Source organism: Lactuca saligna, chromosome 8, assembly GCF_052625555.1.
Source record: "Lactuca saligna cultivar CGN05327 chromosome 8, ASM5262555v1, whole genome shotgun sequence".
NCBI classification, from domain to species: domain Eukaryota; kingdom Viridiplantae; phylum Streptophyta; class Magnoliopsida; order Asterales; family Asteraceae; genus Lactuca; species Lactuca saligna.
Genome location: NC_136424.1, coordinates 130,130,128 through 130,134,451, shown reverse-complemented (window position 1 = coordinate 130,134,451; position 4,324 = coordinate 130,130,128).

Here is a 4,324-nt window from a genome sequence, read left to right as displayed (position 1 = left end):
ACTAAGTCCAAACTCTCACCCCTTAGGTCTAAAGGTAGCCCACTAACAAGACCATCAATAACCTAAAACCTATTAGGCCCACCAAGGCCCAATAATAAATAGGCTCTCCCGAGGCCCAACTCTCACATCTAATGGCAAGCCCAACACAAGGGCCCAAAGCACGCACACACACACACACACACACACACACATATATATATATATATATATGGATGTATATAATCCTTTGGTCCATGACTCTGTTGCATCAAGCCCAAACTACAGATCAACACTCAAGGTCCAAAATGATACTTAGCTCAAAAGCCCATAGTGAGGTTACGTGGGGCGTACCTCCCATGGTACGCTCAACGTATTCACGCATGCATGAAACTGATCAGGGACACCAACCCAATACGCAGGGCGTACTGGATCTTACGCTGGGCGTACGCTCGGTTTTGCTTAGCCCATTCTCTTGGTCTTAACCCGTTAAGACCTTATCTCATTTCTCAGATATGGACTCCCTTTAAGCTCTTACTCCATAACATCAATGACTTCAAGCCTTTGCATGGCTGATAAGGTCACAATCACCCAAAAATCTTACTCTCTTAACTCAAAATGCCATAACTCATGCATGGGCTGATCCTCACGTTCAAGATCTTATTTTTATGGATCCTCTCCACTACAAACACTTAAAAGGACAATTATTAAGCTCTGGAGTGCAACAACTCATAAATCCTCAAGCTTTGGGGACCAAAAACCCTAAAATAGACCGTATCATACACAAATCAAAATGGATGGGAAAGTTTTAAGCTTTTTACCTTCAAATGATGCTCCAAGCAAAGAAAAGCTCAGATCCAAAGCCTGGATTCCAAATCCATTCTCTTCCATGCTCCTTCTTTACTCCAATAATCCCATAAGAACACTTAAAAGCTCACAATGGTCACACGCAAGCTCAAGAACAAGCATTAGGGTTTTAGAGGGTTTATTGACCGATGATGGTGGCTAGTAATAAGGCCATCTCATTCTTTATATAGGGACACATCCAAAGTCAGGGTTTCCAATCTGTGCCTAGTAGGCCCAACATATCATCTGGTACGCCTAACGTACTAGGTGGCTCTGCTTAAAAATCACGCATATGAGTACGCTAAGCGTACACATATGTACGCCCAACGTACTCAACTGCCTCCTTTCTAAAATAAGGGTCTTATCCTGACACAACTTCAAACTTCCATTGCTTCCTCGATATAACCTCAATTCCCATGAACCTCATACCTACTAAAAGGTGATGAGATGTTGTAACCCCGAGACATCCTCATGCCCGATTTGCATCCCACGAACCCTAATCACGAATGATCTGAAATAGGATGTTACAATTCTCCCTCACTTGAATTTGATTTCGCCCTTGAAATCAGTCCTTATCAACACATTGATTGAACCTAATAAAAACTTTCAATCATAATAATGGACAAACCCTTCTACCACTGTGGTACTCACTCTGTCTCGTCCGAATTTGAAAACTCTAGTGGTCTGTCTCCCTACCAGGCCACCCTCGCAAGATATCATGTTGTTAATGGCTCATCGAATAACAGACTCTAGAACACTCTATCAACTCTGATTCTCTAATCGAACCTAATCGTAAGTCAAAAGGAACAGAAAGGTTATATCCCACCAAGGACCCAATGCCTGAGAAGCTATCAGAACTCTTCTGAAAGAATGATCCTCAAACTCCCATAATCATAAGCCTCCAGTTCCTTTCAAATATTCCTTCCGACACTGAACACCAGTTCTACTCCTGACCCGATGGTTGGACCTTCTAGGATACTAATTTCTCGTCCAACCATTCATTCTTTATGACTCCTTTTCACCCTAGCTATATCCTCCCTTCATGTGAAATGCAAAGTCATAAAGTTTGCCTCTCTCAAGCAAACACTACAATCCCTTCCTGGAGTCACCTCACTCCTGACCTTGTTCGTCTACTACCTACTAGTTCCGTGTGTCTCACGGTCCTTCCCAAACCAACGCACTAGCTTACTCCAATCTAAAACATCAGACAGAAACATATCTCTCTAAGATTGAGATCCACCCGAAGTCTCAACTACTCGTCCTCCACACAAGTAGAACCAAACTCACCTACCAGAGTCTGTTCCGACACAGAATTGGGGATCACTCATCCCAATATAGCACTCTACTCATGACTCATGATCCACGATTATACGCAGACATTACACCTTGATCCGTCCAATTCTCGACAACCCCTATTTACCTCAAAACACAACGGTTTTCAACCACTGCCAAGTTCCCAGTCTCGCCCTTGATTCGGCCCCCAGATTCTCGCAGACTCTTCTGGTAAGGCTACCCATGCCTAAGAGCCCCTTTACGTCATATCTTGACTAATAAGGCTGGGACTCTTCGCAGTTATACAACACTTTCTCTCACTTACTAAAAAGTGCTATGGCTCCCTGTCATCCTATAGCACTTTCTCATTGCCTCGCAAATGCTATGACCCCTATAGTCTTGTGATATTCCCTCTCTCTCTCTCTCTCTCTCTCTTGCTGGCTCACCGATGCTACGGCTCCCCGTAGTCTTACAATACTCTTTCTCTAACTCGCGTATGCTACGTCTCCCCACAGTCACATGATACTTTTCCTCTCTGACTCACGTATGTTGCGGCTCTCTGCAGTAACACGATACCCTTTCTCTCACTGACTCATGGATGTTATGGCTCCCTGTAGTCTTACAACACTCACTTACTCATTGACTCGTCATGGCTCACTCCATGGTTTTTCCCCGATAAACCAAAGTGATTACCCCTATTCGGATCCACCCGCTCTCTTATCACCTCATAATCTCATCATCAAGTCGTCACCACACCGAGTTTACTAATTCATGCTCCACAACCCATCATAGATAAGTGCATACACCCACTCAGTTAATGCACCACCACTTCTTGATATACATTCTCGTAGGCAAGGAACTTTTATCCGCATGGTTATACCCCTAGACAGTCCGACTCTGATGATAATTAACCGAGGGGTTCCCATTGGAACAAAAGTCACTCGGTACTTCGCTCTTCATCCCACAACTCGAGTCTTAACATGACCAAAATTAGGACATCATACATGGGTACCTTGGTACACCATCACAACATCTCACGATGTCTTTCCTCAACCACTGATCTTCCACTCACGCAACGCGAAACCTTGGAATACCCCAATATCACAAATTGAAACATGGAGGAATCATCAATGACTGAAAACACGTTGACAAAAAAAAACCAAAGTTTTATCCTCTACTGATCACCACCCATACGAAACAACTCATACTAACTCTAAAATTAGTTGACAAATCAATTGCTGCCCCTTCTGGAGTACAGGTCACAATCCATACCGATACCTACAAATCTCAGCAATTGCACCCTGAACTCAGCGACCCAATCGCCTCAAACTCAACATTTGCAAACCCGAGAAAAAAAAACCCTGGCCATAATAATTTCTCTGGCCAGCAGCCACGTGCCGTGGATTCACTCATCCTTTCTTAAGCACATACACATACATCATCCCACCATGCGCCTTGCTTCATCCACAAATAACCTAGATTTCCTGTGTCCACACCGTAGACCTCCATAACCAGCTTTCTAACAGTACCAGAATAAATCTCTTATCCTCTTAATAAAATACTCAGTCCTCCCCCCACTCAAGGTTCGACCCGTAAGTGATTGGCATACCTACAGTCTACTCCACAGACTGTTTCACCGGGTACATCACACTTAACTGTTGGAATATACCACATAATCACATCAATGATCTTCCCGATGGATGCTAAACAATTTCAAATATCCTGTAACTTAGAAAAAAATATCTTAGAATCCTCTTGACGTGACTACCTCTACTCATGTCGAAGCCTCAGACCAACACACCACCATATACCCCCAATTGTTTTGAAACAATCCTGACTCTCCATATGGAAATAATGCGCCATCACGCACCTCGTCTCTGATTTCTCGACTAGCCTCCCATCGTAGGAATCATCATGAAGGCGATAGACCTCACTCTCACAGTCGATACTCAACATAGACAATGATGGCTATCGTTCCAGTATACTTCTCTTGATCACCTGAAACCGCTACTAAAAGCATGCGGACTCGGCTAAGGAATCTCTTTGTCCTCATCTCAGTCTCTAGTAATAGCTCCCTCATGGTATAATGAATGCCTAGCAGCAAACATCCTGCCCCAATACTTTGGTGAAAAGGTTGCGACATGTGCTATCCCACGGGGTTTACCTCAAACTCTGAAACCGAAAGCTCAATATCTCGTTTTTCTTCTCCAAGGAAATGGGAACATCACAA